General features: G+C 40.2%; 1 protein-coding gene and 1 pseudogene across 2 annotated transcripts in view; both read right to left on the reverse strand.

Moving 5' to 3' along the window:
• Positions 1–10,253, reverse strand: part of LOC128018957 (plexin-B3) — a 67,589-nt gene extending 57,336 nt beyond the window's left edge. For both annotated transcript variants that reach the window (XM_052604871.1, XM_052604869.1), the window contains exon 1: positions 9,997–10,253. The gene's annotated coding sequence lies outside the window, so the exon portion shown is untranslated. The remainder of the gene's footprint in view (positions 1–9,996) is intronic.
• Positions 10,254–14,001: 3,748 nt separating this feature from the next.
• LOC128019159 (ATP-binding cassette sub-family D member 1-like) lies at positions 14,002–27,714 on the reverse strand (annotated as a pseudogene).
• Between the last annotated feature and the right edge of the window lie 263 nt (positions 27,715–27,977).

A 27,977-nucleotide genomic window follows, 5' to 3' on the forward strand; every position in this document is an offset into this window, starting at 1 on the left:
ATCAACATGAAACTATTGCATTGCAACCTACAGTATTTATCTTTTTATGATTTTATCCTTCAGTAATTGATTCATTGTATACTAGATTATATACTAGAATGGAGCCAGATGGGTCACCTATATGTGCTGTCCTGTCTTGAAATACCTCCTGCACCCACTTTTGAGGTGACTTTTTAACATTGATGTCTTGATTATCCCAACACTAGCCTAAAACCAGATATTACCATCTATATGGCTATTGATTAACATTAACCGATAAGCCACACAGCCTAGGAAAATGTCCTCTTTTTAACTTCAAATTGACTTTAAATGTTCATTTTGTCTTAAATGTTTCTCATTAAATGTGTTTGGAGAATTGAAAATAGACCTAAATTTGATAATTGTTGGCATGTCTAAAAGTATAGAGCTATAAAATATTTGATTGAAGCTCAGAACAATTTGATGAGAATTTTTTTTTAAATACTTTAGATTTTTAACTGCAGCCTTAAGTATCTTGCATCTTTAGCATACTGTAAGAGGACTTGTATTTTAGCTGGAAGCAATGGTTTGAAGTTAAAAATGTTTTGATGGATTTCTTTCTTACAAACAAACAGCTTTTCACTGCACAAAAATTAACTGATGGACTGGAGAGGTGGGGATTACATGTGGATTATTGCGATGTTTTTATCTGCTGTTTGCACACTCATTCTGACGGCACCCATTCACTGTAGAGGATCGATTGGTGAGCAAGCGATGCAATGATACATTTCACCAAATCTGTTCTGATATAGAAACAAACTCATCATCTTGGATGACCTGAGGGTACATTTTCAAGTTTACATTTTTATGTAACCTAGCTCAATTTAACTGATTGTTTATTTGTTTATTTTCTTATTTACTCTGTGTTTTTGTAATCTTTTTCTCTTTTTATCTACCATGTAAACCTCTAATCAGAACAAACTGTTACTGTACATATTATTATTTAAGCCAGTTTATGGCATGTGTGACTAAACTACATTTCCCATGATCCTTTGGGGCATCACAAGAATGATAAAAGCATAATTTAAACACCCAAAACATATCCTTTGCACTTTGTTTTGGGCCACAAAAGCATCCTGCCTTTGTCAGGAAGTGTAAAAGAGAGCATGAAATATTAACTTGTCTGATACATATACATATAAATACACAACGGGGTAGTTGTGGCCTAATGGTTAGAGATTAGGACTCCTAATCCAAAGGTTGCGAGTTTGAGTCTCGGGCCGGCAGGAATTGTAGGTGGGGGGAGTGAATGTACAGTGCTCTCTGCACCCTCAATAACACGACTGAGGTGTCCTTGAGCAAGGCACCGAACCCCCAACTGCTCCCCGGGCGCCGCAGCATAAATGGCTGCCCACTGCTCCGGGTGTGTGTTCACAGTGTGTGTTCACTTTGGATGGTTTAAATGCAGAGTACGAATTCAGAGTATGGGTCACCATACATGGCTGTATGTCATTACACGTCACTTCACATTTATTTTGTTCCAACTAAAAACCATTCGAACACGCATGTCATTATTGCCCCCAAAAGAAACTCTTCAGGAGGACTTGAAGGGAGCAAAAGCATCCCCACTGCAAAACCAAGAAACTCAGTTAGCGCAAAATGTGTCTGTGTGCCTTTGGTGAGAGTAAATAAAGAGCCGCAGTCGGTAATGTGATGTTACAGCAGGACTGGAGAGCATTTAAAGCAGTTTCAGTTTGAAGAGCTCTCTCCAAGAGAAGAGTGCTGCCATATTTCACAAGCACACAGAGATGGCATGAAAGAGAAGCGGCAGCTGAACGCCTCCGCCGGCTCCTACTCTAACCACATCGCAGCTATTTTGGCGACAGTGCAGAAGCCCATCAGGGGGGATAAGTACCTTGTTTTTATTTCAGATTATTTCAGACTTAATCCTCAAACGGTGTGGTATCTCCCATCCTCAGATGAATGAGGGATTCTGGACAAAGCAGCCATGGGTCAATGCCACTGTTTGCTACATATTAAGCATAAAAACAAAAACACAGAGCCTTTTGTTCTGAATATAATCTAAATAAAACTAGTGACCGCATTCTCAAAGATACACTGGTATTCATCATAATTAAATAAAATATAGTTTTGCTAACACTTTACACCTCATTTATTTACATTTAAATCATTTTTTCTTTTCATCCACCCTGTAAACCTCATTCAAATTATAAATACATCATAAATAATTAAAAAGGAATGTATTAACTGATAATTCATTTATGTTGCATTTATTTATTTGTTTATAACGTTTTGTTTGATCGTTACATCCAAAATTAAAGCTGAAAACATTTAAATGAAGTATATATTAACTTTTTCCCTCCATGAAATAAAGCATATACATTTTTTTATTATTATTTAGGATTAATTTATTAACTGATTATTTATATATTATCTGATAATTCATTCATTCATTCAGTTGTTAATTCATTTATGCATCTATTTAAAATTATTTTCATTTTAGTCTTGTTTTTTGTTGTTTATTCATTCATTCATTCATATATATTTTTTTTCCTCCATGGTGTAAACCTTATTAAAAATAATTAATAAATAATAATAAAAAAAGAATCTGTATTTTTTTTTTTACAGAATAATAAATAAGAGAAAAAACATGACTCCTGATTCTAATACAAAAAAAAAAAAAAACATTAAATAAATAAATTACAGATTATATGGAAATTTTGCTATGGGAAAGGTGCCCTCCCGGAAGCCCTGTTGGGAAAATGCTTGGGATATCAAAAAAAGTCATGCATGTTTAATGCCACCTTCAGCACACCCTCAACAGAAGTTCTGCGATTGTGCTGGGCGCATGATGACAGGCAACTGGGAAAGTAACGCAGCGGTTGGCATGATCAAGAGCCCTTCATGCAAACACACACACACACACACACGCAAGTACACACCCCATCACCACACTTGACACGATCTGTGTCTGATCCAGGAGCTTCTTAATCTGTCTGCACCCAGCGAGGAGGCCGGGCCTCTGCCTTAATCTCTCAAGGAGAAAATCCAGGTGTCCCTTTGCCTCTGAAAGACACTCCCAACTCACTGCCGCTCCTCAAATACACCGAGACACACACAGCACGCTTTGATCAGGGCTAATACAAGCCACAGTTGATCAGTGAAGATAGCAAATGACCCATTATGACTCCGCAAAACAAAGACACGAGAGCTGCCACAATGACCCGTCGCAGTGCTATCAGAGAGGGGTCTGTAAATATGTCTTCATCTGAAATTCATGAGCCGTCGAGTGCCGACTTGTTCACTGAGGTTTTGTTTGTTGTCGAATTCCCGTCAAATGAATGTGTTTTGCAAAAAATTATCACAAGTTTCACAAAAAAATGATAATAATAAATGTTTCTTGAACAGCAAATCAGCATATAAGAATGATTTCTGAAGGATCATGTGACACTGAAGACTGGAGTAATGATGATGAAAATTCAGCTTCACATCACAGGAATAAATTACATTTTATAATATATTCAAATAGACATCAATTATTTAAATTAAAATAATATTTTACAATATTACTGTTTTTTTTTACATGTATATTTGATCAAATAAATGCAGCCTTGACAAGCATAAGAGCCTTTTGATTGTCACTCTATATCGGAGAAAGTCCAGGCTGCTCCATATAATGTAAGTGGATGGTGACCACAACTCTCAAGCTCCTAAAACTACCATAAAGGTCATATGAAGCTTGGTGTAAGGAACAGACTGAAAGTGCCATGTACGACACAGTTCTGATTCATTCTCATATTCAAACATGTAAAGATCCCAATACACGTGCAATGCTCATTTTATTTAGATACGAGTCCACAGGAAACATATACCTTCCCCAAACTTGCATGTTTGTTTGTTAAACATTTTGGCAAATCTGATAATGCATTCAGCTACCAAAATGAGTGCAGTGATCTCTTCTCCATTTAACACACTTTACTATGCACCATTACACATTTCCCACCAAATCACTGCTGATTTCATCTGGGTCTAGTTACCAGCTGCACGGGAAGTTAATTGCTACAGCAGAGCGTAACTGTACTACTTGAATAAACTCTGACCAATTATCTGCGCAACTCACTGGACATCACAGAGGAGATTGTCTTATGTGCGAAACCAATTGATAGTGCGGTGTAGAAGTATTTTGACTCTGCAGCATGAATTGATGTGCACTTTCAGCGGGTCATGCGCTCCTTCTCACGCTCACTGCAATTAGGCAGTTGGTCTGCTGTTATAGTGCTTTTGGGGAGGGGATGAGGGGATATTACTGCAAACATTTTATATATATATATATATATATATATATATATATATATATATATATATATATATATATATATATATATATATATATATATATTCGTTTTTGATTAATACAAGAAAATAAATATGGATAAATCATTAATATATATGCTTTCTATAAATATATAAAAGCACAAAAGCAAAAAGACTTCTCTGTTTAATGCACAAGAAAACACATTTTGAGCAATGCGAGTGTGCAGATGATGACAGAATTTGCATCTTTCAGCAAACCAGTTGTCTAAGCTCCAGGAGATGATATCATCAAAGCCAACTCCTTCAACGCTTAACTTGCTAGATTCAAAAAGGATTATAAACCGCTGTCTGGCAGCTGCAAGTAGTGTTTTGTTCTTGCGTTGGAGCTCTGGGAAGTTTCAAACGCGTGCCATTTGTGCGCACACACACAACACATGGTTTCCAGTAGCGCTAATCTCTAAACGGACAGAAACAAAACAAACAAAACGGCTAACGTATGCTAGCATGTTTCTAGGGAGAAGCCACTCAATAGTGAGGGTGAGTTAATCTTGTTCTGGAGCAGGTGTAGCAACACAAGCATGCCAAAATCTGCCCTCTTCTCCCTCCTCTTGCCCTTTGGCCGCTTGCTGAGTCTCGGTCTTGCGTTTTCTCTAGTGTTTGATGCACACCACCCCCATCCCCCTTCCCCGGCTGTCATTCACGACCTCTCTTAACACACACACATACACATTTGCAACATAAACACTGTCAAACACACACCATTTGCCCGGTCAGACCTGTATTCCTGCTTCCTCTCCTAATTTGCATTCTTCATCATCACTATGGGATTTTGCATGCCTGTATGATTGTGTTATCGAATACTTCCCAAACAAACACAGTAACCAAAGCAATGTTAAAAGTGACACAAAATCACAACAATGGCAGTCAAAGACTCATTTAGCTCATCGAAAACTGGGTTATAGTCAATAAACACCCCATATCATGAGGATCTTCCTTAATTTAATTACATGGAGTCAATTTCTGTGCCTGTGATCCTCGGGATAACCCTGAGTTTGTACATGACTGATTAACAATGCACTAACAGATGTCTTCTTTGTGCAGATACGACGGGTGTGTATGTATGCGTTTGAGCGGGGGGTGGGTACACTGGTGTGAGCGAGCGAGTGTGTGTGTGTGTGTTTGTCTTTATTTGAAAGGAAATCCCATTATAATCCAGATTGAATGCTGAGAGCAGTCAATGTCAAACCCGTAACCTCTTCAGCGACTCCAGGTTTGGGCATTTTGAATGAAAGTAAAGCCAAATCTGAAAGGCTTTAAGAGAGGCTAAGGACACAATAGCAGCTAAATTAAATTCAGTTCAAATACATCACTCTACAAATAGATGTAATTCATTAAGCACATCATAATGACCAATTTTGTCTGTAAATCACTTCACAATTAAATTCCAAGTCTATTCTATATTCTATATTCTATATATAATTATATCTTGTTACGACTTTCTACGTAGATCAATAATTCGGTTAAGGCAGAGAGACACCATTCAACCAAACCTGCAAGTTAGTTTTATAAAGAATAGCAACGTTTTTGGAAATTGTTGGAATCATTCCCTGTAAATTGCATAAATTTCTTGTATTGATTAAAGGACGAACAAAAGCAAGAGCAAGCAGGCTAATCCATCAGCACAGACACGTGGGGGTTTCTACATGCAGGATAAAGTGAACAAAAGGATTTCAGTGCTTATGTAATGCCCACATGGGCCTGAACTACGATATAATCTGTATGGAATAAAACAAATAGATTGTATCTCAACAAAACTCCTCGGAGTAATGCATAAAAGAATTACACTTCCTATAGGGATGTAAAGATTCACTCAACTCCCGATTTGATTTGATTCGATTCACAATTCAGATTTCACGGTTCGAGTCGATTCGCGATTTTTTAAAAATGCGAGGCAACCACTGCATTTTAATCATGATCCAAACAAAGCTTCTGCATACTGTTACAGTTGGGTGTGTGCTAACGTAGAAAACAAGCGCTCAAAGAGGTTCTTAATCAAATGAAGAGTTTACAGAACATCGATGGAGATAACAGACAATATTTAACACATTAACTAACATCAGGATACAACATCACATAACTACATCATTAAATCAATCACGGACGAAGAAGAACTGAACAGACAGGGTATATAAGCACACAGGAGGTAATCAGGGAACTGGAGACAGGTGGGGATCAATCAATTAACAAAACAGGAAAAAGACCAAATAAGGAAACTGATGCACATCACATACATGCAACATGAGCAGTTTTTAATCTAAATTACATTTTATAATTTTGAAATCTGAAGTAAAAACAGAATGGTTTGACTTCAGTTTTGTGAAACTATACATAATATCAGCAGGAAACAGAAAGAGAAGACAAGATGAATGGGATGCAGATTCACTCTCTGCCAGCAGGTGGCACATAAAGCGTTTCTTTGGTTTCCGCTGTAAACAAAGCAATGCTGCACTTATGAACTTTAATATGCATTATACAGAGGCAAGACAGTAAGTTCCCTTCAGAAATACATTTATATGAACTCTTACACCTAATTGAATTGCAATTTGTATAGCGTCTCAACCGATTTGAATCGTCACATATTTGAATCGATTTTCAACAGGCTCGCGGTTAATTTTTTTATCCCTAACTTCCGATATGCTTATGGATTAAAAAAAGTTTTACAGAGTAAAAAGTAACTAAACTATATGTATCCCTATATCCACCAATTGTAAGTCGCTTTGGATAAAAGCATCTGCAAAAACTAAATGTAAATGTAAATGTAAACTAAACATTTCAGACTCAATATGCTCTCAGGAATCCTTTTAATCATTAATAAAAGAACGAGCAATATAATATGTGTGGTTAAAACCGGCTGATACTGAGTCAACAACTATGTTCACATTTTTGATTAACAACAATTTTATTTCCTGTATCATTTGCATAATCTGATAGCCTTGTCAACTAATAATAAAAGAATGAGTCTTAAAACCCATGAACACAATGAAACAAAATAGGGGTCAAAGTTGAAAATGCTTTTGTTCCTGTTTTGTATGTCGCTTTGAATAAGCATCTGCTAAATGCATAAATGTAAATGAGAAGATTTAACTTGACTTGGTGGGTGTAACTGAGATGCATACTGTATGTACATAAATGAACAATTATTTATTTAGATATTACACATGCGTATCAGTGGGCGGGGCTAAACAGGCAGTAACGTTGATCTTACCCTGCGGAGGCGGCGCTTAGCCACACTATTACTTCATTTTCTGAGCTTGGTTTCAATAAAAGACGTTTTTAGTCTGACAAGAAGCTTTTGAGTTTTGTAACTTAAAGAATGTTTTTATAGTACATTGACCTGTTATATTTCAAAAGATCAAAGGAAATTTGATTGCTCAGTTCATGGCCCCTAAAAACCTATATTGGTTGACCAATAGTTTATAGTGCACATGGGACAAAAGCAGTATTGCAATGCTAAGCACATGATTGCAGTGCTACGCACATGAGAGAGGGGTGTAGATTAGAGATTATTAACACAAAACACAGACTAATCAGTTCAACAGAAAATCCCCTGAACCACAAGAAGAACCAAGGTAATGAGAGGACAAGAGAGAAATAACAGAAGGGAGAGAGATTATTTAAAGAATTAGCAGAATATTTGCAAAGAAAGAAAGAAAGAAAGCTGGACAGCTATTGAGAGAAAAAGAATCATTTCAGTGGAACAAAACAGCAATTATTCTGTTGTTATGCTGTTGACAGTTTTCATAGGCAGTCATGTTACGGATGCATAATGTGCTGAAGAAGGCAATGCAAAACAGAGTGAGAGCGAGTGTTTCTGGCACTGATGAACTCTACCCGTGTTCATGCACGCTCGTGGAGTGTGAAGGACCGACCACGGTGTTGATTTGGTGAAAACGAGTCAAAATTGTTCAAGACATCCCTGCTTGATACAGAAGCACATCTGCTCAGCGATCACGAAGCCTGCTGAAATCATCTCTTAGTCTGCTGCACCAAGACACTATTATTAATATCTTTTGTCTGAGATGAAGACTGTTAAAACCTCACAGATTATAGGCTGCTACTAACTAGTCATTCAGCAGATGCTTTTATTTAAAGTGACAGTGCACTTATTACATGTTTAATCCTGCTCATATAATGTGTGCATTAACCTTTAGACCTGCTTGTCTAACATAAATGGTACTGCTATAGCTCTTTAATATGTACCACAGTTCTAAATAATTACAATGTTCCATGGTATTAACATCATATTACTACTAAGAAAACTATGGTACAGTTGCACAAAGTACCAAGTTTTGGACAGGTACTCAGTTTTTAGTCCTTTATATGATTGCGTTCACACACACTTCAGTTATATATGGCAGTGACATGTGTGTCTAGAATATTGCGAGGTTACATGTGTAGTTTCTGTAACTTACAGAGACGCAGATATGACCTAAGTGTCATCTGAAGGTTTAAATTCAGTCATCAAATTGTTTTGTGGTCTGTATATTAGTCTCTTAAATGCTCCAGTCTTTACACAGCAATCAAAGCTGTCGTCTGTCAATTAAAAACTGACAGATAAAACCACACCTCAATTGAATTTCCATTGTGTGAAATGCGAAAAGACTTTTTCGGGGCATCGCCATCTTTGATATTTACTTTGGTTACAGGTAATAGTCAGAAATAGAATACAGGCTTGACTTCCGTTGTACGTTCGTCCATTTTTTGCATTCTCTCTGAACCAAAGGACTCTTCCGTTATAAGGGGACTCAACTTTCCTAAATGCAGTAACACACATCTGCTGCCAAAGCAACTGACAGGTGGAGAGAGTCAAACGCTGACACGCCAAAGCTCACGTCTGGCTCTACTTGATTCAGAGCTTTGAAATAACAAGATCTCGCTGGCTTTGATGCTGCTTAATTACTTCCACGAGAAATAGCATTTTATCATGAACGAATGAACCAGAGCTTGAAAAAACACTTGGAGCCACCGGCCATGTAAGAATTCAAACCATTCCGAATGAAGGAACCTTACAGAGCAGCCGATGGAGCATGACAAATTCAATACAGCTCTTCATCTGAGAGACATATACATGTAAGATGGACATAAACTAATATGGATTCAACATTTTTTGAATGCACGTGGATACGTAAAAGAACGTTTATATTGCAACTCACTTTCAATTGTTTTAAACACATAATGGAGTTATCTAAAACCACTATGGGTGATGATCTTTGACACTTTAACATAACTCTATTTGACAGTCTTCTTAAGAGTTTTTTATACTGAAAAATGATTGAAAGTGTCAAAGCATTAAGTACTAATAGAATATTTACTCTGGTATCTATTAAAATAGCCTGTTTTAAGTAAGTTAAAATACATCAGTTTGAATATCTATCTGTCTACAGTATCTATCTATATCTATCTTCTTATGAATTCAGGTAAATTGGGACACATTTGCCAAATTTGACAGGGAAACAATGCCCCAGTTACCCTATATAAATGCAAAAGTCTCGCTATCAGAAATTGACATGCGGTCTGTTGAGTTGAGTTTCTTTGGCTGGTTAATCTATGTTAAACTGGCTCGCTGTGAGCACTTCACTGTGATTAAACACAACAAACATCAAACGTAACATCAACGTCACAGCCATATGTTCGTCTTCTTACCTTCCGCAGTTTACAGCGTTCCTTCACTCTACCTGCCTCACAAACTCTTCAGCACAGTCTGGCGTCGGTTAATGTCTGTCAAACAGGGAAAAGTCCCGTCCGCTCTCAGCTCCGGTCAGGGCTCTGCTCTGTGCTGTTATTCCCGGAGCATCGAAACTTCCCGGTGATGAAGCTACCGACAGGACGCGAGACGCGCAGCGCAACACGTGGATGACAGACAGACAGACAGACAGACAGACAGACAGACAGAGGCACTGAAACACTGGAGCTGAAAGTCATTTATCTTGGGAATAAAACTGAGGCAGGGAGCGGTGCGTAACATCTTACACAGACCCACAGCGACACACTTCGGTCAGAGATGAGATGGATAGACGATCAATCGTCTCCGTTTCTATCTATCTATCTATCTATCTATCTATCTATCTATCTATCTATCTATCTATCTATCTATCTATCTATCTATCTATCTATCTATCTATCTATCTATCTATCTATCTATCTATCTATCTATCTATCTATCTATCTATCTATCTATCTATCTATCTATCTATCTATCTGGACACATGGATAGGAAGTCATACAAGTCACCGATCTGTCCCACTATCCATCTATTTATCTGTCTCTGTCTATGTGTGTAATAGAAAAAGAAGCTTCCTAAGCCCAAATATAACTATTGCAATGAGGATTTCAGAATCACTCTAAAATGTATTCGAGTGCAATGGACAGATTATGTTCAGAGAAAGCACAAAAGCCATCTGAAACAACTTTGCAATTTCCTTCTGAATCCATATGCTGTAAAAGAAGGCACACGAATGGAGAGTTTTTTTTTAAAGAGGAAATGTTTTATTAGACAACAGAGATACATTTGTTAATTATTCAGGAAAGTGTGCAAAGGGTCCAATATTGAATCAATTACATTGCGATCACTTTTTGTCATACCTAAAGGAAACACAATATAAAATAGTTTGCCTTAGCAAAGGTAATGTCACGTGCATTATTTGGGCAAAATCTCACATTATTAAATATTTTAGTAAGAAATACAGACATTGTGAAATTCAATATCATACGAATATTGTGGACAGATTTTTTTTATGGAAATTTCTTTTAAAGCAGTAATTAAATGTTACAATCGTCAAATATCTTTCAAGTGACTGACCTTCTGAAGTCAACACATGATAAGAGAACAAAAGCACTTTGAAATGTTACAATGAATGAAATTCCAAAGACACTTTAAAGAAATGTCTCAGCTGCAAGAGGTCTTGTTAATGTTCAGATCAACTCTAGTGGTCATCACAATACACATATCAGACGGCATCACCTTGGACTAAATCTGAAATGATTTAATAATCATGTGTCCATGGGTGCTCCTTCAGGCCCTGCACTCAGACCAACAGAATCAAGCCCCTGTTTTTATCTAATAAAAGGTCATATCACATCTACCCTCTGGCTTTTTGTACAAAATTAGAGCAAGTTTAATTATTAGAAAAACATAATCTCCTCTAATGGACATAATTAGAGATTAAAGTTCAACTGATGTCTGTTTTATGAAGATAAAAGAGAATTTGAAACTTTCCTTTTAAGGTGCTTTTTATGTAACTTGTTTTCAACACATAATGAAAGTAAATAAAAATGTGACTTTTATCTCACAATTATGACTTTTTTTCCCTCTCAATTATGAATGTATATTTTGTAATTGAGAGTTCAGTTTATATCTCAGTTCTGTTTTTTTTCTTTCTTGGACTTGTGAGTTTACAAATCAGAATTACTCACATTTGCAAGCTTGCATCTCGAAAATATGACTTATTTTTTCAGAAATGGGTTTATATCTTACAATTGCAAGTTAATTAATTGTAACTAATAATTTATAGAATTGCATGTTTTTATCTCTCAATTCTGAGTCGATATCTTGCATTTCTGACTTTTTTTGTCTCTCAGAACTGCAAGAAAACAAGTCAGAAATGTAAGAAAAAAGTTGCAATTGTTTTTTTATCCTGTGGTGCAAACAGGCTTCCATAGCTTCTCACTGATTGTTTAAAGAATAAAAGCTACATTTTAAAATTAGCCATTTCTTATTGACCACAATTACTTGCACATTTTCACAGAAAAGATGTCAACAACATTCTATTGGGATATTCCCGTATACATGTAAATAAAGCATTCATGTGCATGGAAATGTGGACATTGTTTAAATATCTATTAGAACTGGATAATAACAAAAACGCATATCATCTACACTGAGGACAAATTTACCCTTTTGGATTTTGCATTAAAACATGGCACAGATTTGAACTGTAGTACTTATGGTGACTCCTACAAGTTTGAAAATACCACCGCTGAACTGATACAAAACAGCAGAGCCCTAACCCCCTTTCCCTAAAGACACACGCCGCCTGGGTCCCACAGATTTCCAAAGAATTCTTCAGAGAACAGTGATAACGAGCAAGAGGAACAGCTTTCATAGGTGCTTTCATCATTGACTGCACCTGGTGGAGTTGGCAGCTGTCTCCCACCCCCTCCAAAACACACCCAGTTTCCAGTACTACCCTCACACACACACACATAAACAAACACACACAAACACACGCACACACGCGCTAACTGCATTGTCTTTGTACAGCTAAAAAAGCTTTGAAGTGTTCTAGAGACTAATTATTGGGATCTGATTCTGATTCCTTAATGATTCTGTTAATAGTCCTTTTAGTAATTTTGAAGCATAAAGAATGGATAATGATTGGAAAACTACTGTATTCTGCATTCTGTATACTGTATACTGCATTCGCTATTCTCAGAAGCCTATTGTCAAATTATGAAATAAAAATGAATGTATTATGCAATTCTTGGAAAAAAACAACTTCACTTTTTTGGGCATTTTATCTGTTCCTCATCTCACCTGCTTATACAATTTATTAATTCAGAATTTAAAAACTGCCACACTCTCAAATAAGTTAAATAGAATATATCCATGTATCTATTATTCATTCTTTTTTGTCTTTTTTTTTTTTACATTTTTCTTTTTTGTCTGTAAAGCCTTTAAACCTCCAAAAGTATTTATTTATTTAGTTTTTTCAAAACTTTCTTGACAATTTATAGGTAAAATGACAGCTACATTTCTATATTCTAAAATTCTTAATTTCAAATAATTTTAAATAAACTTTCTTGCATTCAAATTTGAATTGGATTCTGATTCAATTAGCACAGGTTTTCTTTTTCTTTTTAGAACTGATTGATTGATTAATTTAAAATCGGAGGTGTTTTCGCTTTCATCAAAAAGGCCTATGATCAATCAGTTCGAAGAAAGATATACAAAATCTGTGCTGATTGAAAGAAAACAAGTTGACAAAAAGATTAAATCCAATATTTGGTGAAAATACAGCATAACAAGAATTTTAAAAGCAATTATTTTAAAAATCCAGTAATTTTCTGGCCTAATAGGTTAAGGACTTTGCAGTACAAGGGTTAAAAACATTCTGAATTCCGTTCTGAATGACTCACAACCCTAAATATAATCAGTCTGTGAAAACGGAAAGGTTATAGCTGTTTTTCACTGGCGACAATTACACACTCAACCTTTGATTGCTGATTCTCACGCAAGCTAAAAAAAAAAAAAAAAAGATGCACGTTGATCATCATGACAACAGCAAAGGTGGTTCAAGGCTGATACATTCATCTGTTTTGCATATTTTAGTGCTGTATTTCTTCTGAATCGTTGCTGGACTGCAAACATTCTAAAAACCTCAACAGAACCAAACATCCTTAACACGATTCCCGCTGTGGTATTTCTTTTAAAAATGAAACAGGTTCTGATTAAGGTCTTGATTCCAAACCCTATTAGAAACAGATTCTGATGTGGGCAGATATACTGTATGCACACACACATACACACACACACACATCCTTATACCTGGCCTTGTATGCATCCGTCATCTGTCTGCAAATCACTCCATAAGTCACTCCTCTTTTCTACCAGATACCACATCTCTCTCCTTCTCCTCCCCCTCCTTCTGGTCATCTTCCCCTGGGTTTGTCAGACTGCTGCCGCTGGCTCTTGGGAATTCCCGAGAGCTGGGTATCGAGTCGGAGCTTCTCGTCCTGCAGGGACATACGTGTGGAGGCATCCAGCTTTTCAAAGCGCCAGCCGACCTCGCCATCAAACTGCAGCAGGTGGAAGTGGTACTTCCTGTCAGCAGAGGAAGTTTAGAACAAGGTGTGTCATTCTGACTGAACTGAAAGTAACACAAAGTAACTAGTAGAGAAATTTCTGGATGAAACCATGTTTAAAGCTGGACGGTGCATGGGCTTTTCCCTGAATGTTTTATAGCACTATGCGCATATTGTACACTTCTAAAGTTTATTGTTATTTATTTAATTTCTGCAATGTCAGTTTATAAAATAATCCATGTTTCTTTATTCAAATTACCTATATTGTGTCTTGCTAAAATCTGTGTAATGACATAATTCTTTATTCATCAGAGTAAAACCAGTGGATCACCAAGGATGCTTTTATTGATCAAAAATATAGTACAAACAGTAAAACTGTGAATTATTACTATACATTAAATTGTCATCTGATCAATTTAATGCATCTTTGCTGAATGGAATTAGTATTTTGTTTAAAAAAAGAAGTCTTGTGTCAGTGTGGTAATGGGTGCAATGTCATGAAGGACATTTGAACGATTCACCTGCTAACTTCTGCACACCCTTTCTCCATAACCCGAAGGCATGTCATGATTCATCGTGGCTAGTTTTCAGATCGACTAAAAAAGCATGGGCCGTTCCCTTGACTTTTTATTTTGCCTAGTGCAATCACAGTGACAGGGCATCAATTTGTAATTTTATGCCATGTATTCGGCACCTTTAACAACCCATTACTGCCTCTTTGTTGGATAACTAGTCTGTTTTTTCTTACAGTTTGTCTACTTATCAAACTCCCACTTCAAAACAGCAAGAAAAATCCTGTTTTCCATCATATGAACCCTTTAATCTTATGTGTTTATGATTCAGTGCTTGACATAAATACACTCCCACTAGCAATAAAGCAACTGCTCTTCATTTTCATACGATTGAAAACCCACCAGAGAGAAGGACGGTGTGTAATAGAGAGAAGAGCAATCCCAGCATCCTTTGCAGCTTCAAAGATTTTGCCCTCCACATCAATACTCACAGCACTCGTGCACTCATCCAGGAGGGCAAATTGAGGCCTGTAGAGATAAACCAGAGATTTATCAGCTTTGAAAACACACAAGTTGTTGGGGACTTTTAAAAACAGAATTAAAAGCAGTAGTTGGCATTAGAATTGTTACATTTTCTAGTTTTTTCTCTCCCCATTAATAAATATCTCAGTGGTTCTACAATAATCTCCCCTAAAGCAGCTGCTCACTTCAAATGCAAAGTGAGCTGCATAGTTTCCAAAAACACCCACTGAATCCAGTTAAATGCTAATAATGTTCAGTAATTTAATATTTATCACTTGAATGACTTCAAGGAAACCATGAGCAACTTTCTTACATGTATCATAATTTAGTATCTTTAAAGTGTTATTTTTATTTTAGAAAGAGGAAGTCATTCTACCAATTATCTAAAGCAACTGAAAGATCATTACTGAGAAAATATCTCAGTAATATTCCTGATTATTAACTTATGGATGGATCTAAATGGATGTTAGTCCAGTATTAAGCATGGTGTAAAAAAAAAAGGAACTTTCATTATATATGTGTCTGCATCAAATTGTGTGTGTCATATTTAATAAAATGTCAGTCAAACATCCTGGCCATGCACATCCGCTGCTTGTCTCCTCCAGACAACACATCCTTCCAGTTGCATCCCAACCTGAAAGTATTTAATGTTTAAATACTTACAACATGTTTACAACTTATACAGTTTTGCTTCATCCATATTACTGAATCATTTAAACATGCATTATTAATTATATGATATTAATATCTTAGCAAAAAATCTGTTGGTTCAACGCTTTACATCCAGTACAGTAAATGTGCTGTGCTTGCTTTTATCTTGCAAAACTGGTTGAAAGAAGCATTCATCTATCAGTTTGTGTGCACTACTGTTCAAAAGATATGGGTTGATAAGATTGTTTTTGACGTTTGAATGATGATATCAATATTGTTACATCCAGTAACGTAGATACTTTTATGTTAACTGCATTGTGTTTATTGTTATAGTTTTTGTTGTTGTATATTTCAGTGTGTCCTGGGGCCCGTTTTAAGTGAAAACTCTGAGTGTGTTAACCATGAAATGAGGTTTTCTTACTTATTTTTGCTTACAAACAGTATTCTCGTCGCTTCATAAAGTTATGTTAGAACCACTGATGGCAGATGGACTACTCTGACATCATCTTTCATACTTTGACAGTGTATTACTTGGCAGTCTATGGGACAGTCACAAGCCTCCCGGTTTCCATCAAAAATATCTTAAATTGTGTTCAGAAGACGAACCAAGCTTTTTTGGGTTTGAACGACATGGGGGTAAGTGATTAATGACAAAATTTAAATTTTGGGGTGGAGTATTCCTTTTAATGCAAATGTAAAACAAGATTATTCCGAGTGTCTATTATAAGTGGAAATCTGCTGTAGTTCCGCCATGCAGTGTCACACAATGTTAAATTTGACGAATGTGAATAATGGCTTCAGTGGTATAGGCAATAACATGTTGGGTGCAGAGAACTAACTTGTGTGACATGATTGATTGGGTTCAAGTCTGGCTTTTGTCGAACTTGTTCTTATCACTTTTCTCATCACATATCACTTTAGAATTTATTTTCTATAAAAATGAAGAATATGTTCTAAAAGTGGAAGTACAGTGCCTAATGAGTATTTTCATAATTATAAAAGTATTTATAATTTTAATAAATATAATAATTTACAATCTGTTATTATTGCATCCTGTTAATGTACAACAATATTGAGGTGCAAATAGTACGTATCTGCCAGTATAAAGTATACATAGCATTTAATTATTATTTACACTTAGCCTATTGCAAAGAACTGCTTCTTTTACATGGGAAATACAATACATCACGGTTTTAACTAAATGTAAATAGAATCTAGAGCTATTTGCACTTAGCCTACTGTAAATAGGATCTATCGATAAGAAAGTAGGTTAATTGGAAAATGACTTTTCATGGTCGTGGTGCACGGGCTAAACTCAGGGTCAACCTACTCAGAGTTGCCTGAATTAAACACAATTCAGATGTTCTGAACCTGAAAATTCAGAGTTTCTCATCTCAGAGTAAGTCAACTCAGAGTTCAAGTTTTAACTCAGAGTTGGTTGAACCTCCTTGTTGAAACAGGCCCCTGCTCCTCTGGCTCCATATTGGGATATAGTTTCAGTATGTTACACAGTTGATCCAACCACAGAAAAAGTAATCATATATGCAAAAAGGCAAGGCAAGGTACTTTAATTTATAGAGCACATTTCAAACAGCCACTGCTGACCAAAGTGCTGTATACAATCAGTTCAGACAATATAAAATATATAAATACATCAGCAGACACAATCACATTGTAACCCATAGTAGAATTAGAAGCCAAAGAGAAAAAATAAGTCTTTATTGAAGATTTAAAACTATCAACAGTGGAAGACAACCTTAGGTGTTCCGGCAAATCATTCCACAGACACGGAGCAGCAACAGAAAAGGTACGATCGTAACTGAACATTGTAAGAATGCCCATGCCTTCTTAGAAGAGGATATCGGAAGAGATTCCCGTGATGTCACTCACCTCCTTCTCTCTCCTGGATGTAGCAGTTTTGAGGATGTCCTCCAGCTGCTGGTCAGTGATGCCTTTCTCCTGCATCTCCTGAACAGAGTGAAGATAGATGACCTGATTTCTCAGCATTCCCACCGACATATAAGGCCTGAAAAGAGAAGAAAAATAATAATGAATCCAAAATGTAATTTTCTAGTTCTTTTTGCTCCAGATGAGTTCAAAGGAAACTGGAGTCCACATCTTTTTTTAGTGGATTAAAATAGCAGGATTCTTTTGATGAAAAGATATTACTTCTGAATAACACTCTGTGGCGGAGGCGTGGTTTAGCGAAGTCTGCAACGGGAGAGCGAGTGAAGAGACGAGCGGCGATAAGTGGTTCAGGTGAGAAACAAGTAACACCTGGATCTCGTTTCAGTGATTGGCGTGGGGAACTCGCATTTAAGGAGCGCGACAGCCGGCGAAAGGAGAGAGAGACGGGGACTCGTGAGCGCAGGAAGCTGGAGAGCGATCGAGCAAACCAGACGCAGTATCCGTGGCCGAAGTGCTGTTAGAAAGTGCGCGCACCTGCCGCGCTTGTTTGTTTGTTTATTTGTTTTGTTTTGGTTTTGGAATAAAGCCTCTCACGAGCCCCGTACGCCGACTCTGGTCTCCTTCCTCTACTCTGATTGAACCTTCATTACACTGGTGCCGAAACCCGGGAGGAAGGAGAGCGTTCGCCATGCAGACTCCGTCAGCTACATCAGCCTCGCCATTTGCGGACATCATATCATCGCTCGCGGGCCTGCACCAAGAACACCACCAGGCCCTGCTGGACCTGCGGGCTGACCAAGACCACCGGTTCCAGGCGATGATGCGGGCCCAGCAGGAGGACCGCGAGCTGGTCCGGAGCTTGCTGGACCGGGAGGCTCGGACGGGGACGGCCTCCCCCAGCGCCCCGCCCCCTCACATGCCACTCCCCAAGATGGGACCCACTGACGACCCGGAGGCTTTCCTTGACTTGTTCGAGCGGACTGCGGAGGCGTGTGGGTGGCCGGTGGACAGCTGGCCCGTACGGGTGATCCCTCTGCTGTCGGGGGAGGCCCAGAAGGCGGCCCAACAACTACCCGTTCCGAACCTCCTGGTCTACGCCGACCTCAGACGAGCCATCCTCCAGAGGGTGGGCCTCAGCCCAGAACAACATCGCCAGCGCTTCCGGTCACTGGAGCTGGCTGAGGCGGGCCGACTCTTTGTGTTGGCGCAGCAGCTCCGGGACTCGTGCCGCAAATGGCTGTTGGCCGGGGACGGCGATGCCGAATCCATCATCAACGCGGTGGTACTGGAGCAGTTCATCTCCCGCCTTCCAAAGAAGTCCGCCCAGTGGGTCCAGTGCCACCGCCCGGCGTCGCTGGATCTGGCCATCCAACTGGCGGAGGATCAGCTGGCGGCGTGCTCCGGGGTCGGCGAGCCCCTCCCTGCTGTCTCTCTCTCTCTCTCTGTTTCCCCCTCCCCCCCCACTCCGAAATCTCTCCCTCTCCCTAGGTCCCGTTGGGTGGGGCCACCGAGGGCTGCGCCCCGCTGGAGGGTGGCGATGGAGCCTGCGGCCGGGGCCCGAGGTCCCGCACGAGGGATGGCCGCTCCCCAGCGACGGGGGAGTGAAGACACTCCGGCTGCTTCCCCACGTCAATCCCCTGAGCCACTTCCCGCCACTAGGGCAGCGGGGAGACCCGGGCCAGCCTGCTGGCGTTGCGGGGATCCGGGCCACTTTGTGGACAGGTGCCCGATGATGGAGGTGGGGACACTGGTCCGGATCCCGGACGACCCGCAGGCTGCCCCCGATCAAGCCGGGCTGTACCAAATACCCGTGAGTATTAAGGGGGGTACCTATCAGGCTCTGGTGGATTCAGGTTGTAACCAGACCTCCATCCATCAAAGCCTGATACAATCCGGGGCATTGGATACGGGCCGCATGGTTAAGGTGAGGTGTGTGCACGGGGATATAAGGGAATATCCATTAAAAGCCATAGGTATTAAATTTCGGGGCCATAAGCATAGTGTGGAGGTGGCCGTTAGTCCGCGCCTCCGGCATCCGCTAATTTTGGGGACAAATTGGCCAGCATTTCAGCATTTACTAGGGTGTTTGACAGCGGGTGCCGTCGGGGGAAAGAACCAGCCGGGGGGCGGGGCGAGCGCTCAGGTGGGAGAATCTGTCCCGGGGCCTAGCGGGGCGGTCTCAGGGGAACCGAGCGGCATGGCGAGGCTAAACCTTGCCGGCCGCGATGACTTTCCCCTGGAACAATCCCAGGACGAGACGCTGAAGCATGCCTTCGAGCAGGTCCGCTCGATCGATGGGCGGGTCCTCCACCCTGAGCGTCCGCTATCCCACCCGTATTTTGCCGTTATTAAAGACAGGTTGTATCGAGTGACCCACGACGCTCAGACAAATGAAGATACAACCCAGCTGTTAGTACCGCGGAGCCGTCGGGAAATGCTTTTCCGGACGGCGCATTGTAATCCTATGGCAGGGCACTTAGGAGTAGCAGCAACACTAAATCGTCTAACGACCCGATTCTTTTGGCCGGGCATTCACGAGAACGTGCGCAGGTGGTGCGCGTCTTGTCGGGAATGTCAGCTGGTAAACCCACCGGCCGTTCCAAAAGCGCCTTTGCGCCCTATTCCTCTAGTGCAGGTCCCCTTCGAGCGAATTGGTATGGACCTGATCGGGCCGTTAGAGCGATCCACACGGGGACACCGTTTCGCGTTAGTCTTAGTGGATTACGCGACACGGTATCCAGAAGCAGTGGCGCTCCGCAACATCTCAGCCAAAAGTGTGGCGGATGCCTTGTTTCGTTTAATCTCCCGCGTGGGAATCCCAAAAGAGATTCTCACGGACCAGGGCACCGCGTTTATGTCGCGCACGTTAAACGAATTGTACGGATTATTGGGCATTAAAGCGGTGCGTACCAGCGTCTATCACCCACAAACGGACGGTCTGGTCGAACGGTTTAATCGCACATTAAAAACCATGATCCGGAAATTCGTACATGAAGACGCGAAAAATTGGGACCGTTGGCTAGAACCCCTCTTATTTGCTGTGCGCGAAGTCCCCCAAGCCTCCACGGGGTTTTCCCCCTTCGAGCTTCTCTATGGACGTCAGCCCAGGGGGGTGCTAGACGTCCTGAGAGAAACTTGGGAGGACGGACACTCGGATAGCAAAAATGAAATTCAATATGTCCTGGACCTGCGCGCAAAACTCCATACACTGGGGCGGCTCTCTATGGAGAATTTGCTTCAGGCCCAGGGCAGACAAAGCCAGCTATATAACCGGGGAACTAAGCTACGAGAATTTGCACCGGGAGATAAAGTGCTCGTTTTACTGCCAACCTCTAGCTCCAAATTGTTAGCCAAGTGGCAAGGACCATTTGAGGTCACACGGCGGATAGGAGATCTCAATTATGAGGTAATACGGACAGATAGAGGCGACTCACGGCAAATCTACCACCTCAACCTCCTTAAAAAATGGAGCGGGGAGGAGTCAGTGTTGCTAGCGACGGTAGTGAGTGGGGAGGATGATCTCGGGCCAGAGGCGATTATTAAAGGAAAACCCCTCGCACTGGCTCTAGGAGGGGACCACCTCTCGCCCTCGCAGCTCACTGACATCGCGCAGTTGCAGGTAGAATTTGCAGACGTGTTTTCGCCCCTACCCGGCCGTACGGACCTGATTCAGCACCACATTGAGACAGAGCCGGGAGTCGTAATTCGCAGCCGGCCATATAGATTGCCTGAACACAAAAAAAAGGTAGTTCAGACCGAATTAGAGGCTATGCTGGGGATGGGAGTAATCGAGGAGTCACACAGCGATTGGGCGAGCCCGATAGTTTTGGTGCCCAAAACGGACGGCTCGGTACGGTTCTGTGTAGACTATCGCAGGGTGAATGCAATTTCCAAATTTGATGCTTATCCAATGCCGCGGATTGACGAGTTGCTCGATCGGTTAGGCACGGCTCGTTTTTATTCGACATTGGACTTAACCAAAGGTTATTGGCAGATCCCCTTATCTCCCATTTCCAAAGAAAAGACCGCCTTCACCACGCCGTTTGGATTACACCAATTTGTTACGCTTCCGTTCGGCTTGTTCGGGGCCCCGGCTACGTTTCAGCGCCTCATGGATCGAGTGCTGCGGCCCCATGCTGCATATGCCGCCGCCTACCTGGATGATATTATCATCTATAGTGGGGACTGGCAGCGGCATATGGAGCATGTGAGGGCGGTCCTCAGGGCGCTGAGACGGGCGGGGCTAACGGCCAACCCGAAGAAGTGCGCAGTTGGGCGGGTGGAGGTAAAGTATCTGGGCTTCCACTTGGGCCACGGGCAGGTGCGTCCCCAAATTGATAAGACGGCAGCAATTGCAACCTGTCCCAGGCCCAAGACCAAAAAGGAGGTGAGGCAGTTCTTGGGGCTGGCGGGATATTACAGGAGGTTTATTCCTCATTATTCGGACCTCACCAGCCCGTTGACTGACCTCACTAAAAAGGAGGTACCAGATACGGTCCAGTGGACGGAGCCGTGCCAACGGGCCTTTACCCGAGTTAAAGCGGCCCTGTGTGGCGGGCCGCTCCTGCACTCTCCTAACTTTGCTCTCCCCTTTTTTTTGCAGACCGACGCATCGGACAGGGGGCTGGGCGCGGTCCTGTCCCAGGAGGTGGGGGGGGAAGACCGCCCGGTGCTGTACATTAGTCGGAAGCTCTCCAAGAGAGAGACTAAGTACAGCACCATAGAGAAGGAGTGTTTGGCCATCAGGTGGGCGGTTCTCACCCTTCGTTACTACCTCCTGGGACGGGAGTTCACCCTCTGCTCGGACCACGCGCCCCTCCAGTGGCTCCACCGCATGAAGGATACCAACGCGCGAATCACCCGTTGGTATCTAGCTTTACAGCCATTTAAGTTCAAGGTGATTCACAGGCCGGGGGCGCAGATGGCTGTGGCCAATTTCCTCTCCAGGAATGGGGGGGGGGGGGGGGGCTGCAGGCCGGATGGCTCCCCGGCCTGAGTCGGGCGGTGGGGGTATGTGGCGGAGGCGTGGTTTAGCGAAGTCTGCAACGGGAGAGCGAGTGAAGAGACGAGCGGCGATAAGTGGTTCAGGTGAGAAACAAGTAACACCTGGATCTCGTTTCAGTGATTGGCGTGGGGAACTCGCATTTAAGGAGCGCGACAGCCGGCGAAAGGAGAGAGAGACGGGGACTCGTGAGCGCAGGAAGCTGGAGAGCGATCGAGCAAACCAGACGCAGTATCCGTGGCCGAAGTGCTGTTAGAAAGTGCGCGCACCTGCCGCGCTTGTTTGTTTGTTTATTTGTTTTGTTTTGGTTTTGGAATAAAGCCTCTCACGAGCCCCGTACGCCGACTCTGGTCTCCTTCCTCTACTCTGATTGAACCTTCATTACACACTCATATTCCTCACTGTGTATGTAATGCTGTTTTCACTTTGTCTTGTTTGATCTATCTTTGCATCCATCCTCTGTGTTTCACATTTTGCATTAATAATTCTCATAAAGGCAAAATGAGCAAAGTGTTGCAAAATGTAGTCTACTCAAAATCAGTGTGCATTAGGCACATCCTCAAAGCAGTTGAAAGTCTTATTCAGTCTTTTTTCTCTTTAACAGTCCTGATATACAGAAATGTCCAGTGAACTGCAAGTGGGCCAAATGGCAAGCAGCTGCCGTTCTGTAAATGATGTTGGACACGTCCCATTGTGTATGCATGATCACGAAGCCATGCTGTACTCCTGTTGGGTTTGGATTGAAGCCATCATGTAACACAGTCACAGGAGCACCATATGTGCTGACTGCTTTTTGATTGTGCTCCTCATATACTCATCAGTGCTAATTAACCTGGCACGGTGTGGAAAATTAAAAAAAACACATGCACGCAAACCCACTTCTCTGATTTCTAATTGATCTTAATTCCTAAACTAAAAATAGCAGAGCGTGGCTCAGAACTGGGTGCTGAACCGGTAAAAAGAGAAACCAACAGCCTTCTACAGTCATAGTCCTATTTATACACCACTGGCATGCACATAATATTCTGTATGCAAGGTTATTATTAGCTCATCTCAAATCATAGTACAATGACAAAAACTCATCAAAGTTGCCTGGATGACATATTGGTTTTCAAAATGTTTTGTAATGCATGTTTTTTTTTTTTTTTTTTTTTAATGCAAGAATTACGCTGCTATGTTGCTTTTATGAAGCCAAAAATGAATACATTTAGCCAAATGTTAACTCTTACATCAGTGTTAATTTTGACAGCAAATTCGGATTTAGTCTTAGTCTTAGTCTTTTGAATAACACACCATTTAGTTTTAGTCACATTTTAGTCATCTGAAATGTTTTAGTCTTAGTCTAGTTTTAGTCGACTAAATATCATAAGAGTTTTAGTCTTAGTCTAGTCTTAAGTCTTTTAGTCTTAGTCTAGTTTTTTTTTTTTTAGTAGAACAAAGTCAACTTAGTTGACTTGACTAAATGTTTCCATCAGTCTGTTATGGAATGGTATTTATAAAATAAACATAAGGCCTGCTCTCAATGAAAAATATACATGCTCTCTGAAAAAGATATGCATTCGTCCTGAATGATATGCAATGCATATGACATTCTTTCAAGATGAAGTACAGTATTATTGAAATAGACAACCACCTATATTATATTTGTATTGTATGTTCATTCTATTTCTTTATTTGTTTACATTTTTTAAGTTTGTTTTTGTTCATTTAAAATAGCACTGCATAGTCTTCACTGTAAAATAAAATACACAATCAAACCAAAATGTATTCAGACACCTTCAACGTTTCTTACAATATCACAGTTAATCTGCTGTAGTTTAGAAATTGGTAATAAAATATGACAATAACTCAGGGTTAAACTGTGTCAGAACAACAAATTCATCTTGATAATGTCTGTGGTGTGAAAAGGTTGCATTAGCAATTAAAGAAAGAAACACTTAAGCAAAACATGCTCAGGTCCCTAATCATTTTTTTTTTTTTTGTATTTTTTAGTCACTAGTAAAACAATATAATCTATTCTATCTGATTTTTGGATTGACTTTGGATAAATTCTTGTTAAAACTACAAAGTAATTTAATCAAGAGCAGTGAGTGATTTACTTTCATTTTCATACATTAAAGACACTGACAGCAGAGCTAGTAAATTAGGCGCGGTCACTTTAAGAGACAAATGCATCCGTTATAAAGATACACATCCGATTTCTTTCCAACTCTTTACTTTCACTGAAGACACAACTACAGACCTTTTCGAACACACTTTCCAAGACGGGCATTTCGACATATTTAGTATGTATTTGTTGTCGGTACAAAAGCAAGAAGACTTTGAGACGCGTCTCTGCTTGCTCCCTGAACACCGCGCTGCTGAATTGAGCTCTTTCACTTTTCGCTCTTTTTCTTATGTTTATTTAAAATGCGATTTGTATTTGTTCGTTCAGGTGCAGGAGGACGCAAACGTCCTGAAGGAGAACTCGGTTCAGTGTTGCGCGAGTAACCAGCTGCTCAGTTCAACTTTCCCGCAGCGCGGGGCTGAAGCCAACTTGATGTGTTGAATGCTTGGAGCACGTTATAAAACGTATTCTTACACATTTCTGTTTTAATAAATGCTCATATTAAAACATAGCATTACACATAAGTAGGTACAAAAATAATCAGTGATACATTTACGACCCCATAAAAATTTGGGTCGCAATGGCATTTCAAAAGGTCGCAGTGTAGTTCCCTGTGTAAACAACTTAACTGTTATGAAAACGTCTTCGAAACTGTGCAAATTTCTGCAAACTCATCTTTGTTCTCTTTTCTGTGTAACTGCTGCTGCGTTTGTTTAGCTGTGGCGCTTGCATTTGCCGCGGCTTTTTATAATGGCTCGGCTGCTTCTGCATAGATCAACCTACCCTCAAAGATTCGCTCTGATTGGATCTCTTCTCCATTCGTCCCGCCCATATATTTTCGTCTCATTTTTATTCGTTGACTAAAGTGTCAGTTATATTTCGTCACATTTTTCGTCATCATATCTGACTTTTTATTTAGTTTTTATTTAGTTTTCGTCCGTGAAAAAGGTTAGTTGACGAATATTTTTCGTCATAGTCTTCGTCAACGAAATTAACACTGTCTTACATGACAAAAATATCTGTGTTATCAACACAAAATTTTATGACATCTATAATGTCTCCCAATTATGACAAACTCTTTTACAACTAAAGCTGGGTAATGTAGTGCAACAAGAAAAAAATATACTAATATCTTAATTTTCTGTCTTTTTATGCTCAACATTTTTTTATGTATTTCCTCCTAAATAGCTATTGTTTTCAAATTACTAGATTTTAAGATTTTGTCCCCATTGAAAGCAATTATGACATTTTGTTCCCTTTATTCTGATTTACATAATTACTGAATATGATCAAATCAAATTGTCAATGTGATTACATCCTTCATCCTTCCAATTACATTTAATTCAATAATGATTTTAGTTTTTCATTTTGAACAGGAACAATATTCAGACATTTTATGTACAAAGATTTAGTAAAAAAAATAAAAAAATAATAATAATAATCTAATGATATTAACAATAAACATCATTAAAAAAAATTATAATAATTATCTAAAATATTTAAACACACAAATACAAATTTACACATGGAAAATATACACAATATGTGATGATGCAAACAGAATCTGAATCAGATTTTTGAATCAATTCACTGAGATTTTGCTACTGAAGTTTAAATCAGAGCATAAAAAAACAATGAACTGTAAATCACAATTAAAAGAGGGATTGCAAAACTTATATAGCAACTGATATTCACAAACATAGCTTCATTTAACATATCATTTGACATAAACCCTAGTCCTACTTATTACATACTTAAAAGCATTTACCTTCTTATCACCAGTGAAGTGCATGCTTTTAGTGTACACTTTTTAGGCCGCAGTGTGCAGTCAGTACCATTGAGTTATGTAAAACATGCTCGGGTGATGGCTTGTCAAGCACTCCGCTGTAGACGGGCCAGAGGCTGCTCAGGATTCTGAACAGAGAGCTTTTTCAAGAACCGTTGGGGCCCGTGATCAGCAGATGCATGCCTTCATCAACCTGGAGAGAAAGACCCAAAATTCCCCTTATATGTTACTAAAAACGCATACATGCAGCATATCGCATTACACCCCCACAGAGAGAGAGAGAGAGAGGGAGAGAGAAAGATCCACAGAGGGACAAACCACAGGAAACAGCTAAATGTGTTTACAAATTCAGCAAAGCCACAGGGTTAAAAGGAGCCACTGTGATGGGAAACGCGTGATGGTTTTCAAAGGCCTTTCTGCAGCACAACATACCGAGAAAACAAAATCGCTCCCTTTCTACACCCTGTCATTATGCTAAAGCCATCCATTCACCAGACACACATAAACACACCAGCACGGCCTCCTGCTAGAGCATCAATTACTATTAAAAGACCTTCAACACAACACCAAACCAATGTGAATCATTGGGTTCAAAACATCTGGACGCGGCGCTAATGATAATTCTAAGTATAGAGACAAGCTGGTCGAGTGACTTCAGTCTATTCTGATGGCAGTCTGGAAGCAAAATATAGATTTAACCGGAGGGAGCTGACAAATGAATCTTAAAGGAACAGTTCATCAAAAAATGTAAGAACCTTAAGTACCGCCACATTCCATTTGGCAGCCGTGATACGTTTTTTATCTGACATTATTGTCTACCGTGCCTTCTTCCTCTTGGCTTGGCTGCTTTTGGCTGCAAAAGCGATCTGAAAAAGGATTGTGGGTAATGTTTACTGTGTCATGAACGCACCGCATGCCTGCAACATCAGGGCCATGAGAGGGTATTAACACCCTGCAAATCGAGGCGCTGTTGTGAAAACCCTAAGAGCACACCAACGTGTAAACAGAATATAATCAGCACATTGTCCGGGGCAGACCAGACGGGGGTCACACTTTGGTACTCGTGACCCATTTCTCAGAATTTAGCAGGAAACATGAATTAATCATTAGGGAGCACATACTCAATCCAGACTTAAGAAATGTATGCAACACTGCATTCATAACTAGTGCATTCGAGATTTGTTCCATGAAATAATTCTCACTGAAATAGTAAGAAAGACAAACGATGGGTCTCATACTAAAATAATTGGGTGTAAGCTGCGTACTGATACTACAGGAGTTTTCTAAAATTGCCCTGGATTTACAACAGGTGTGCAGACATACATTGTTTTGTAT

This window comes from Carassius gibelio, chromosome A8 (genome assembly GCF_023724105.1).
Source record: "Carassius gibelio isolate Cgi1373 ecotype wild population from Czech Republic chromosome A8, carGib1.2-hapl.c, whole genome shotgun sequence".
Lineage (NCBI taxonomy): Eukaryota > Metazoa > Chordata > Actinopteri > Cypriniformes > Cyprinidae > Carassius > Carassius gibelio.